This window comes from Ammospiza caudacuta, chromosome 1 (genome assembly GCF_027887145.1).
Source record: "Ammospiza caudacuta isolate bAmmCau1 chromosome 1, bAmmCau1.pri, whole genome shotgun sequence".
NCBI lineage: Eukaryota > Metazoa > Chordata > Aves > Passeriformes > Passerellidae > Ammospiza > Ammospiza caudacuta.
Window position 1 is genome coordinate 44573463 of NC_080593.1, and position 14208 is coordinate 44587670.

The window sequence follows — 14208 nt, forward strand, 5'->3', positions numbered from 1 at the left end:
GAACAGGAAAAGGGGAGATGCATAGCTTTGCCCGTAATACATTCAAGCTACTATCTCCAGGGGCTGCAACAGCAAGGGACACAGCTTGGAGAGTCACCAGTGACTTTGCAGTTGCAATAATGTTTGGTGAGGGTAGTGGAATTTCAGTACTCCTGTTTTGAGCCCAATGCCTTTACAACCCCTAGGAAGGGCTGGGAACATCTTTAAGTGCTCTACAAACCTAGAGGTGACAGATATGTGTGAGTGAAGTGCATACTCTGCTGCTCTGTGATCTCGAGAAGGCATCACTTTAATGCCTTTTCACAAAACATTTCACAAAAATGTTGCAGAACTTCTCAAGCATTTTGTGAGGAGACACTAAAGTTGCCAAACTATATCTCCTACAGCCTTCACAAAAGAAGCAGAAGCTAAACTGTGCTGTGGATGGCTAGTCTTCACCCCAAAAGAGTGCTTAGTGGCACAGTTGGGAGATGATGTAAAGGAGAGACCTTGGAAATGTATGTCTGACTGCTATGTTTCTATAGCATTCATGTCAGCAGCCTTCTAGCTATTTATTCAGCTTTGAATGGAATTATATTTGTGATGGCTCCTCTCTAAAGCCAGTTTTTGTGATGGAGGGGATGAATGGGTCTCTTTTTAAAAGGAGCTTTGCTTAGTTCTAAGTCAGTATGCTAAAAGCACCCTTGGGCTGTTTTTAATGTATGTTGGGATTGCAATACTCTAAAACATTGCTGGCAATGATGGAGCACCTGCAGTTTTCATTCTTTTAATTTTATTTCCTAGCATTTGAACAGGAATTAATCAGACTGTGAGGAGACTGCTGCAAGGTTTAGGTAGAGTTGTGGCTGCCCAAGCTGCTTCCCTAAAAAAAAAAAAAGAATGTCTGCCTATTTCTCTGTGACTTTGTCTATGCTGGCAATCACTGCATCAAATACTTAGCCTGAACAAGAGAATGGAAGGTCCAGCTGAAGAGAAGATTCAGAATATCTGAAGAAGGAAAAAAGAGTAGTACTGAACTTTTCTAAAGGTCGTTGTTAAAATTAAGATTAAAATCACTAACCTACTTTGTTAAAGAGGAGGCTCATCAAGTACAGCTCAGTCAACAAGGCAGGATTAGTTTTTAGTGTTGTTTAAGAAATACTTCACAAAAGTGAATGAGAATGCAAGAGCCTGAAGCATGGTGACTTTACTCCACAACAAAAAGAAATACATCACCAGAGGAAATCCTGGGATCTCTGCTGCTCCAAGTACCACCTTCAGGTTTCTTTCTGAATTTTCATTTTCTAGTATATGAACTTCAAATTGCTTCATTGTCATAAGGAACAAATAAAAGTATTTTATTAGTAATGCTTCTATTGAGTCTAAAAATCATACTCTATATTTCCAGCAGTGTCAGACCACTGGAATTTCCTTAATTCACTGAATCAGATTCTTAATGGACACAAAGAAGGGCATTATTAACTTGGCTTAAGTTATTATTGTTCCATGGAAATAAATCACAAGGCAAGTATGAAAATTTTGTCTGGCTTTCTTGTGTCCTTCTGCTAGAGTTCATGTTACTGAGCACACTTTATTCTTCAGGAGTTGGTCAGGTAATGCTCATCTTTTAGGCACAGCTTTACTGCACTTAGTAAAATACTGATACTGCATGTCAAACCCATAGATTTATTAGAACATTTATTTGCAAAACCTAAAGCTAGTAGATATTCATTAAAGTGTCTTTTTAAGGATGTTCCTACTGTTTTCCATGTTAGTGTAGTCTCAGAGAAATATATATATAAGGTCTGTGCAAGCCCTTTTTTACATGCAGCTATTCACACAAATGCTGTAAATGAAATCCATCAAGCATCTCTTAATTTATTTTCTGGTTCTTGATAACTTCTTCTTTTACTAGTACAGCACTTAAGCATTATCAGAACACAGGTTCAGATTTTCATCTTGGTTGCTCTAATTTAATTTTGAGGAGAAAAATTTAATTCAGTAGATCATCTTTGGATTTACACTGATGTTAAATGTGATCTGCTTCACTCAGCATCTGTTCCAATGAGAAAACCAATCTATTGAACTATTTCAATATTTTCATCTCCCTTCTTTGCTGCAGTTGCTATACATTTTTCCTATTTATGACAGCCCTAGATAGTATACAGCTCTCCAGGCTGGTTGATTGTCATGTGAAGGACCAATAGTGGACATCTGGCTGGGGTAGGATGCTCTGTAAGAAAATGATCCCCTGAAGTGTACTGATTTTGCAGCTATGCACAGCACAAGGAGGAAGGTTGTGTGGAGTGACAGATGGATGCCTCTGGTTAACCTCGCTGTAGGTGCAGGAGGAGCAGATGGCAGGCAGGGCAATGTCCAGACATATGATTTTAGGTACCTTTGACCCCCAGCATAGCTGTGTACAGTAGCAAGTAACACTGGAGTCTTGTGAGTCACTTTTCCATGGTGCAATGTGCTTCTCTGGTACTTCAGGCACAATTATGAACAGGTATGCAAGGATAATGCTGTACATTATTTCTTCTTATGAGGGTCTTGTGGTGTCTTGCGTGGATAAACTGAAGAACTGATGACTCATTAGCAAGATCCACAAATTAATCCCCAGTAACTATTTCTGTGCTCTGTATGCTATAAATAGGTGTTGTAGGTAGAAATAGGTGCTGTAACCATGTACATAATTAGTTTCTCTGCCTGTTTTGCAGGTGAGAAGCCAAATCTATACTATACAGGTTACTAATTGAGATTACTTTCTATGTAAATTATGTGAAGACCCTCAGCAAGTTAGTGGTAGAACAGAGTTGGAGTGCTGTCTTCTCTGTGGTAGATTTTTGGTGAACATGGCCCAGATTCTGAAGTTTTCCTCAAAATATTTGCTTTTCCTTGAGTGATCTTAGTTCAGAGGATGACTTGATCAAAGCAGGAGAGTGATGATTTGACCTGAGATTGCTTTTATTTCTCTGAGTGATGGCTGAATAGTTCTCCTTCTTTCTTGGGTGAAGTAATGCCTGATCATGAACAGACATTAATCTCTACTGAGAACATTTCGTAAAATGGGAAAATGGAAAGAAAATTAATCCAGGCTTTTACGTAGCACTTGGCTTTCCTCTGTAGCAGAAAGAGCTGAGTGGTTTGTAGGAAGGATCCCAATTCTTCCTTTTTTGGCCCCTGCCAGCAAGCAGCTAAAGGTTAGATACAGCAAAGTGACTGCACAGCCAGAGTACAGAGACCAAGCTAATCTCTGATGTGACAGAGCCCATGATATGAGCACTGAGGAGCTCTGCAGTCACCACAGCAGCAGTCTTGCCCACAGTAATGGAATCATGAAAGGACACCCTAATTTTGGGAAGCTTCTTCCTCTCACCTTTGAACAGATCCATCAATCTCTCTCTCACACCTTTCAGGAACCACTGGAAATCGGTATGTGGAGATAAATAGGGCTATTTAAGGTGAGGAGGGTGAAGTTACTGCTACCAGTAGAGCTTCTCTCAAATACAGCCATTGTTAGGGTTGTGCTCCTCAAATGCCGGGGACAAAGGCACGAAAGTTAAGGAAAACTTTCTGCAGCTTATTATTTCTGACGATAATAATAGTCTTTTTGTGTTCAAGCAGGAGAAGGACTCATTTTTCAAGCCCTGTACACGTATGTGCAATACCATCCTGGATCCTAATGTATTTTAAATCTTAACTGAGAGAAGGTGAGCAAAAGCATTATTTTAGCATTGGAAAAATTATACAATGTAGGAACTGGCTTCTTCAAGATTGGAGGGAGATTTGATGGTTCTAAACTCTACCCTCAAGGCCCACTCAGTGCTTTAGTGCACGTTCTTCATTCAGTTTGTCAACCAGTCTAGCTTACTGAATTAGGGGCAAAATTGATCCTGTGTTAATTTTTCTTCTTTCTGGTCTTTTGTATTGTAGAAATTAAAAATAAGCAGCAAAGAGTAAATACCTTGTTTTTTATTTCACTTATAGTATATTTATTTCACTGTATAGTAATTGTAAATCCTGCAGATAGTTGCTGTGTGATAAGCACTCTGCTCACATAGGGAGCTGATCTTCAGGAGATGCAGAAATCCCCTATTTCCCTATAATCACTGTGGTGTGTGAGGGAGAAAAGCAACACATAGGTTATATGTACAAAGGGAGTCTTTATCCCCAAAGCCGATAAACTACAGTGAAATGGTAGTGCCTGTTGAGCCCATGGTAGGACATAATTTCCTGCCACAGGACAATGAAATTGGTGTGTTTCTTTCCCTTTTTAGTGTATACTGAAACCTTTGCCCCTTCTCCTCACTTGGCATCTTTGTTAGAAGCTGGCCAAGAATGTGGTATAATCACATTGTGTCTCATACCATACCATAGTACTCAATGGGTAGACTGAGCACACACTGAAATGCTTCTGTGCACCTATTCCTTACTCACTTTCTCTGGAAGATGTGAGATTGCACATTCTATTAAGAATCACAGACTCAAATCCTCTTTATTTATGTTGGGTGGTTTTGGCTATGTTGGATTTTCTTACTGTCTCATGTACTTTTTTTTTGACAGTTTCTTTATTTGTCATTTATTTTTATACTCATTGTGCAGCTTCTCTTGATCTCTCACATTTACTCAGCTTGCTGACCATGGCCAGTGGCATTACCCTGCTGAGTAATGTCCAGCTAGGAGCCGTGTCTTGTCTCAAACATGGCAAAGCAGGGCTGAGATCTTAGCAAAGCAAAAATCTGAATAACTGGCTCCACTGCCACCTTCCATGTTTAAATCTCCCTTTTGACCTTGAAAGACTTGCTCCATCTTTTGCCCGGTTTCACCATCCCTGCCTAGCCCACGTCCTGTACAGAGACTGGGACGTGCAAACATAGCAAAACTCATGGCCGTAAGTAATGTGGTGTTTTAATGTCATCCTGTCGCTTTTCTTTTTAAATTGAAGCCAACTGCCTTCAGCAGCAGTCACAGATGAAAAGGTCTTTAAGTGCTGGTGAGCTTTAACAGGAAAGGAACCACTTATTCTCTGTGAGCCTGAGTGTGCCTTGAAGGCTTCTCAGAAAGAGAACATTTGAAGAAAACAAGAGCTGATTCAAGTCCAGTCAGGACATCCCCTGCAAAACAGACTCAGCCCTGCCCTGTTTCTCTTGTTCATATTGGTTTGCAAATTGCAGTTAAACAAGCTTTCACACTGACCCTTTGGAATCACCTTATAAACCACAGACTTTTTGGTTTTTCTTCCATGTGTGAAGTAGAGTTAGTGGCATGATTAAGACTTTGCATGTATACGGAGAGAGATTGAGAGAAACAGGAGCTGGCTTATCAGCTCAGGAGGGGTGTCCTGCTCTGGCTGTGGCTTCTGTGGACATGCTTATAATGGTGAATATGTGAGTGTAAAATGTTTGTCTGGGGATGATCATGTACTGTACCTCTGAAGGAAAGGATGCTGCTCCTAACCTTGTGCTTACATAGCCTTTGGTGCCACGTGCCAAGCCCAGTCGCACTCATTCACTTCATACTCTGCTATTAAAAGCTGATTTTATAAAACTGCTTGTTTAGCACAAAATCACAGACACTGGAAACAGAAAAAAAAAAAAGTTTATTTATACAGTTTATTTTTACACTCTCCCAATTATCTCCAGATGTTCCCACATCATACTTTCCAGCTCTCATACGGTCCTCTTCTTAAGTCACACCTTTCGTATAGAAATTACCAAGGAATAACAATTAAGGTCTATTTTTATCTCTTCCAGTACCTTGTGACTACACAGGACATGAAACCTAATTTGTATGACACAGAGCTACAATTATGTGGTAAAGGCCACAAAATTTTCCCTTGTCTCCTTTTCTCATCTGTCCACCTTTGCTTTTGGTTGAGCTTCATTTATTTCTCATTAATCCACAAGGCCCACTCCTGGTGCGTTGTTCTTGTTTGGATGTAAAATGAAATGGAGAAATACTCCTGTGCATTGCAGAAATTATCCAGGGAAAGTTAAAGGTTCCAGTAAATAGACTACATGTTTTGGAGCTTTGGCTCTGTCAGGCAGTCTCTCCCAACACTGATCAGAAACCTGATCAGGAGTGAATCTCCCATTTTATTCTTTCTTAACGCAAAGCTGGAGGTGGCTTGGAAAGTCTGCTTGAGGAACCTTTCACAATAACAAATCACTATATTTCTTAATATATAATCATAATTACTGCTAGCTAGTGCCAGGGGAAAAGAACATTGCACTTCTTCGTGCTGATGAGACCATGAGCATGGTAGAATTAAGATATTTAATTTGTCAGCATTAGTATTCAGAGTGAACAGAACTTTATAATAAGTTATAAGATACCACTTCCAGATCTGGAACTGCTACTTAAGCATTGGACTGGTTGATATCAGGAGGGGTGTTTGTTTTAGTGTTTTTACATTTTCTGTACTTGAAGCACTAGCAATTTTAAATCAAATCTCAGAAGGGCATGAATCTAAGGTTTGAACTTCACAAATTAGACTTTTCTATGGCTCTTTCCATTCTCTCATAGCCCTATATTCAGAGGAATTTTATCTCCTTGCACTCTTAATGATCAGACTGTGAAATCCCCCTAATGTGCTGTGTGTACCTGCCAAAATGACCATGGTGCCCCTTTACAGCCAAACAAGAGCAGAGTCCCTGGCACCAGGTGCTGGCTCTGCAGTGAGAAATAGGTGGTCTGTATTTCCATCCAAATACCCTCACCTCCCATCTTCCTAGACGTTTCAAGAAAATAATCTTGGAATTTGGCAAGGGAACGGGGGACCGCACATGGCCAGATTCCCCTGCACAGATAGCAAAGCAATTAGGTCCAATTTAAGACAACAGTCATCCAAGCTGTTCTGTGTGGAGCCAAATTGAAGTATACCCAAAGTAGATTGCAGGATGTGAGCCTAAATTTGATACTTCAATATTCTTAGAACTTTTCTTTATATTTAATTATTATTTACCGTTTGTTTATTTTGTAGCAGTTCTCCCCTCCTCCATCAAGCATAGCATTTCCATAAAAGTCAGCCAGTTGATTTCTGTAAACGTGTCAGAATCAAGCTTTCCTTATGAGTAATAAAGAATACATTTATGGGACATTTCTTTTCCACAATGTAGTGCCAGCTCTTCTTTCCACCAGGAGAGGCTGTCTGTTCCATGGCAACTGGAATAGAAATATGATTTTTCAGTTGAAATATCCTAAAGAGGCTCATAACAATGAGGCCCACCTAAGGCTGGTGGGAGGGAATTGGTGATTTTGAATAAAGTGCTCTGGCCATTTTTGACACTGATATTTTCTGAAACAGTGGGGCAGAAAGTCTCTGAAAACCCAAACACTATCAGGCAAAGAATTAACTTCTTCTTCATAGCTGCTGAATTGAACTATCACTGGAAGGGAAAAAAGCTCCTTAATGTTTTACCCAGACATTGATTCTCTGTTGTTGTTAAACCCCAGCTGTTCTGTGGAAAGGAATAGTGGGGTCAAAGGATAACCCTTGTTCCACACCATAGAGGATCAATACCTGCAGTATAATTCAGGTAGTTGTAATTACAAGGTCTTGACAGCTCTGCCTGTAGGTTAAATGACTGTCAATACCAAGTTGGTAGATTTCTTTTTCCTGAAAGCCCCTAAACATGTGGGGTTTACTTCTTTTCTAACAAAAAGAGATCTTTGAATCCTGGCACTTCTAAATTGTGTGCTCTGCAGACTGGCATGTCTAGTGAGCATGGGTGTGTAGGATAAATTCTGGCTCATTTACCCCAAGGAATCCCATTACTTTGCTTTTCATGTAGCCTGTAAATCATCCTATTTTATAATGTTAAGATTTTTTCTGTTGTGGTGGGCATGGGGAAGGTATTTCCAATGACCAGGACCAGCTTCCCTTTCATGTGAAGGACAAGGCTGAGGTTTCCAAAGCAGCAGAATGTGATGGTGGGTGGGATGGCAGCTCTGGAGTCAAATCACCAGCACTCCAGAAGATATGCTGGAGAGCTTTTTGGGTGGATTCCTGCTACTCCTGGATTTCAAGTGCTATCTTGAAATTCTTGTCCACATCTGCTGTCACTGTGGATTAAATGATTTGTGTTCTTACCACAGAGCAGGGCAAACCATAAGGCTGCTTGTATACTTGTGTGCATGCAGGCACTCATGCCTGCCTAATGCTCCTCTTGTGAGCTAGTCACAGGCTTTACAAGAGACGTTCTGCACAGCTCACCACTGCTGCTCAGCTCTCAGAGCCTTCCACCAGTGGCAGGAAGAGGATGGTGCCCAACACAGCAAGAGTTCAGTGGGACTAGTCACCATTGCATTGACAGGACCTGCTTGGCTCACCCTACCTGTGAAATAATGCAGGCAGTACATCATTGAAATGATGCAGGTGCAGCTCTGGGCATAAAAAATGATGGCATGGTGCTAATCAGCATTAAGATAAAAGCAGCACAGTCTGCTCTCCTGAGACCCCAGTGCTGCAGCACTTGCAGCCCAACTGAGCACAGGCGACTTCTGCATGCTGAGTCCCAAAAGCCCAGGAATCACATGGGTAAGGGCTGTGGTAGTGTGTGTGCCCCGGTTTGATATTTATGGGCACTGCTTACATAGCATCAAGGAGGAGAAACTACCCAACTGAGTTCCATCGGTTGATGAATGTTGAATGCTTTTCCCAACATTCTGCACAGTCTGAGGCACTGGAAGAATTTATAGACTGATCTTCTGTGTACTTCCTGGGAGTATGTTCATGTTGAAAATTTTCTATTGTCAGTCTGCATTACAAGGAAGAACAAGTAGGTTTTTGCCATGATCTTCCCATCCAGAACCTCTCAAAAAATTTGTTATTCACCCAATAGTTGGTGCGCCCTACCAACAGAGTTTTCTGTGGTTTTGAAACAATTCAAAAACTCCAAAATTTTAGTTGTCTGTCATGACAGTTACCCCATCTGGAGGGACTTAAAACACAAGTAGATATGAGGAGAAAAAATTCTGAACTTCAAACAGAGATATATTGTTTATTATTACTGCTGATGGAAACCAAAAGAAAATCCCTGTCTCTTGCAAGTCATATTTATTCTCCTGCTTTATATTTCATCTGAAAAAAAATAGCCTCCTTAGTAGCATCTAGGAGTCACACTGTAGTGACAGAGAGGGAAGTGTGCCACCCTATGAATAACAAATAAACTGGCAGCAGTATCCAAAACCTATAGTTTTTTAGAGGTCTGTCATCTTAGAATTCACTGGAGTAAGCCATACTTAGCTGGTGAGACCAGATGAGATAATAGATGAGTTACAGACTATCCCTGCTGTGGACAGCTGGTAAAGTCATTTAATTTTTAGCCTGAGATTTATCTGCAGACTTTCACTTAAACATCCCTGAATACAGAAGCACAGAAAAGGATTATATCTGTCTGTCTAGAAGTATATATATAGTTCTTACATATTTTAAAGAATGAGAGCTTACTTCTGAGTCAGGATGTAAGTTTTCAAGCTTAAGTTGTTCTAATAAAATAAAAATTGCTCAATACACCAAGTCCACAAAAAAAAAATTGAAGAAAAATGTGAGAAACATAACCTCATATTTTCCATATGGATTTGAAATGAAGCTGTTTAACAAAATGGAGACATCTTTCAGTTTGAAATTTCTATAATCTCTCTCCAATTATGGGATAGACAGGTAATCAATGGGAATTTTGATTTTTTACTTACACTGAAAATCCACACTGATCCTTGTTTTCACTGAAGCATTTGGTGTTAAAATAATTTGGATGTCCTTTAGATAGGAATGCCTAGAACAGGATTTACAACTAATATATGCAAGGAATGGGGAAACAATGTTTACAGGCATCCCCTGGGTCTCAATCAAGGCATTAGCCATGGTTATTGTAATAACAAAGGAAGGTGCATCCCCTCTTGGCAAATTCCTGTTGTTTGCTTATCTCATGTGCAGCTCTCTGGTGTTTTATTTGAAGAACATTTATTGATTGTTCCTCATTAACAATCATGTTGTATTGAATGAAAAGAGTCAAGTCATGTTTGATATACTGCCCTCAAACCCTCAGGCTTAGCACATCCGTCCTGGTTCCATTTTTTCCCTGACTGCTTCTATTCATTATTTTTAATGGACACTTTGAAAACTGCATGATTAGGAGCTGATTGTGCTTAATTATTTTCTTTTTCTTTTTTTCTTTTTTCTTTTTTTCTTTTTTTCTTTTTTTCTTTTTTTCTTTTTTTCTTTTTTTCTTTTTTTTTTTTTTTTTTTTTTTTTATGAGGGAACAGATCTTATGTTGTAGGAACATACCAGCTCATTCAATTTGGCACATCCAACACCTAGATATGGGTATATCTAATCTGATACTATCTCACTAAGAATGGCAAATATGTTGGACCAGAGTTCAGGAGGCTCCCTAGAGAACAGCTGCTATCTTAACTTTGCTTATGACTGGCTTTTGTCCTGAAACAAAAGAGCTTATTGTTCCATTTTAAGCTAGCCAGATTAGCAGTGTGCTGTTCTTTTTGTTTTCTCCTTAGGTAGAGATAGATTGGCTCTGGATGATTAAATTCCTTTTTTTCTACAAGAATAACACTGACCAATTTATGTTCTTCTCTCCTGTTCAGAACCACATACCAAACTAGTTCTTTTTCTACAGCTTCTGTTTTCAGAAATCTCACTATTCTACAAGTCTAGATACTCTTGGATTTCCAGACAGAGTAAATAGACACATCAGATTTACCTTTTATCATTATTAGTGTGCAGAAGTGTCTCAGCATCCCTTTTGTGCATGTCATCACTAAGCCTTAAATCTTCATCTCTTCAATTTATCCATAAGGATAATCCTGAACAATTTAAATTATTTTTAACATCATTCACATTTTGCTTCTGCCAGAAAATGTATTGATAATTTTGGGGCTTAACATAATACTTTTTGTCTGATTGTATCTGTTCCTGAACCATACATCTATACTTTTGATTCATCCTATTTAGCAGAATATTGGCTACATAATTAAAAAGGGGAACAAGGCATGTTGTAATGTTACTTGATAATTATATAAACAAACAACTCCAAGAAGTGCCATTTTAACAATCATCAGCTAATTGAACTTAAACTTATAAATAACTGGGGATGTCTGATCTCTGTTTGAAGAATGTAGTCCTGCTCCTTCAGCATAACCATAATTCTGCTTTCTGAGTCACCAGTTCCCAAGCTGCCTGTTTTTCTCTGGATGGCAGTGCTGTACACATGCATCATGCAGCACTGACACAAGCACAGTTTATTAAGCCACTTTCATCTCTGGGGAAAGTAAATGCTACTGCTGATGCCTGCTGCAAAGTCACCAATATCAGCTGAAAAAGTTCTGCTATTGTTGTCATATTATAGGCCATAATCCTTCAGAGCTCTGGAAAAAGAAAACAGTGCCAGCTACTGGTTGAAATGAAAAAACAGATTATTTTTGGGGTGCCTAATGTGCATTTTGACTTTTTTTTATTTAATCCTCAGCTAAGTTGGTTCTACACCAATAAAATTTAAACATATATTCCCATCTCCTTGGCAACTAACGCACAGATTTATATCAAAATGCTGCCTGAACAGGAGTCAGGTGTGACTAGATGCCCTGCATCCCATGCCAAGTCAATTCTTTGTTCCCAAACCATTAAACAGATACATCTTGCGGAATGATTATCCTCTCTAAACTGGCTGCAAACTGATTTCATTTTACCCTCTACTCTCAGGTAATTTCTTTCTTTTTTTATTTTTTGTTGGAAGTGCTAAAGGAACAGGTGATACCTGACAATGGACAGGGTAGTGAGATTTTGTCCAAACATCCATGTCTGAGCAAGCAGTTTCTTTATGACCTTAGCATGTATTTCAATGAGCAAATCCAACACCAACTGCATTTCCCCTCACTGACAAAACAAAAATTATCCTTCTGGGGCTCAGCTTAGTTTTCCAAGAAACTTTCTAGCCTTAAAAATTGTGGGAAAAGCTCAAGAATGTGACCTCAGTGTCACAGGACACCTCATTGTGGACAAGCCTTTTAGGTGGTTGATCCCTTGCTGTGTTTTGGGATGTTTTGAAGCACTCCCAGTTTGCACACTGACCCTACTTGCAGCCTCCCCACGCAGATGCTTTCCAGCAGACACATACAGGTGTGCATTTTGCTCACTAGGTTTTACCAGGGAGGTTTTCTGGCTCACTGCTCCAACCAAATAGCATTTGCCTTTCTCACTTTCACAAGATCTCACCTCTGGGAGTCTCAGCTATTTCCAGTTTCCATTCCTCATTGAATTCCCGAGTTACCAGAGGCTGAGACAGCTCCTTTCACAAACTCCAGACCCCTCAGAATCAGGATCTCATGGCAGACACCATGGTGTGCTGTGTCTCGGTGCTCTTGGCTTGTGCTGATCTGGAGCTGAGTGCTTCCAGCAGCCACCAAGGTGCCCAGCTTCTCCCGGGGGCCAGAACCCTAGGCCAAGAGAACTGAGCCATGATTCACTGCTCATCACACACATGAAGAACCAGCTATCAAGGTCCTCCCAAGCCAGTCTGATCTACATTTTGGAAGCCAGAGAGAAAAGTGGTCCTGGAAGACCTGAGATAATGTGTGCTGATGTAGCTCTGCTCTAGCACCCTACAGCTCCTTTTTAGATGTCAGCTAAAATGTACAACTGAGACAACTCAAAAACTGACTCCAGAGTCTCTGTAGTGGGCTTTATCTCTGCTTGAATTTGCAAATAGCCTGAAATACTGGTTTTGAGCAAATAGCCCACCTTACTGAGATGTTTAGAAACAAAAGGCACAAAATGAAGCACTGAAAAAGATACAGTGCAGTATAAATAAAAGCAGATTGTCTCTTAAAAAAAACAACAATAATGATTATTATTTTTCCTATTTTGTCCAACAGTCATATATTTTAAAATTATGTTCATCTGTCCCACAAATGTTGTAATATCTAGATACTTTCCAACAGATCTTGAGCCATGCCAGCACGGAACTGTTGCAGTCAAGACTATAACATGTCTATAAATATGTTTATGGTGAGGTGTATGGAGAGGAATTTGAGTGTATGTGAGTATTTGAAAATCAGAGTTTGACTTTATGGTGGGCTGACCTTGGCTGGAAACCAGGTGCCCACCAAAGCTGCTTTGTCACTCCACTCCTCAGCTGGATAGGGGAGAAAAAATATAGTATAAGACTTGTGGGTGGAGACAAGGGCAGAGAGAGATCACTCACCAGTTACTGTCACAGGCAAAACAGACCTGACTTGGGGAAATGAGTTTAATTTACTGGCAATCAAATCAGAGTAGGAACAGGAACAGACTGCTCCAGCATTAGTCCTGCACAGGGTCACAAATCTTGCCAGCAAGCCTGCTACACTGCAGGCATCCCTTGGCATCACAGCATCCTTCAGCATTTACCTGCTCTGGTGTGGGCCCCTCCATGGACTGAAGGTGGATCTCTGCTGTACAGTGGAACCTCCACAGGCAGCAGGGAACGGCTGCCTCACCATGGTCTTCATCACAGGCTACAGGGAAATCTCCATTCTGGCACCTGAAGCACCTCCAGCCCCTCCTTCTCGGCTGACCTTTGTGTCTGTAGAGCTGTTTCACTCACACAGTCTGACTCCTCTCTTCTTTGACTGCAGTTTCTGTTGTGCCTTTTACTCCCACCTTGAATGTGTTCTCCCAGAAACATTGCCACTGTCACTGATGTGTTCAGCCTTGGCCAGCAGTCGGTCTGTCTTGGAGCCAGCTGGCATTGGCTTTGCCAGACATAGGGGAAACCTCCAGCAGCTCCTCACAGAAGCCCCTCCTGTAGATCTACTACCAAAACCTCACCATTCAAACCCAAGGCAGACTTACAAGAATAAAACCATCTCTGAGGAGCCAAATCCCTTGAAAGACTGTTGAGCAACATTGATGTGCTCAAACATCAAACTAAACAGTGGCCAATTGTCTGGAGTCCCAGTCTCTGCTTGATTCTTCAAGACCCTGCTCATATCAGTATTCTGTAGAGGATAGCTGTTAGTCATCACTGCAGAAGGAGGTCCTCTCCTGACCTTTACAGTAAAAAGCTCACAGGCAGTGATGCACAGTCCCCTGACACTGTTAATCTCAATAGCAATCTAGAAGGTCTGCTGTGGGGACAGGTAGACCACTCATCACCCACTGTCACCTTGGCTCCTTTCAAAATTAGAAAAAGAAAAAAAAATAACAGCAACCAAAGCAGTTCTTCATA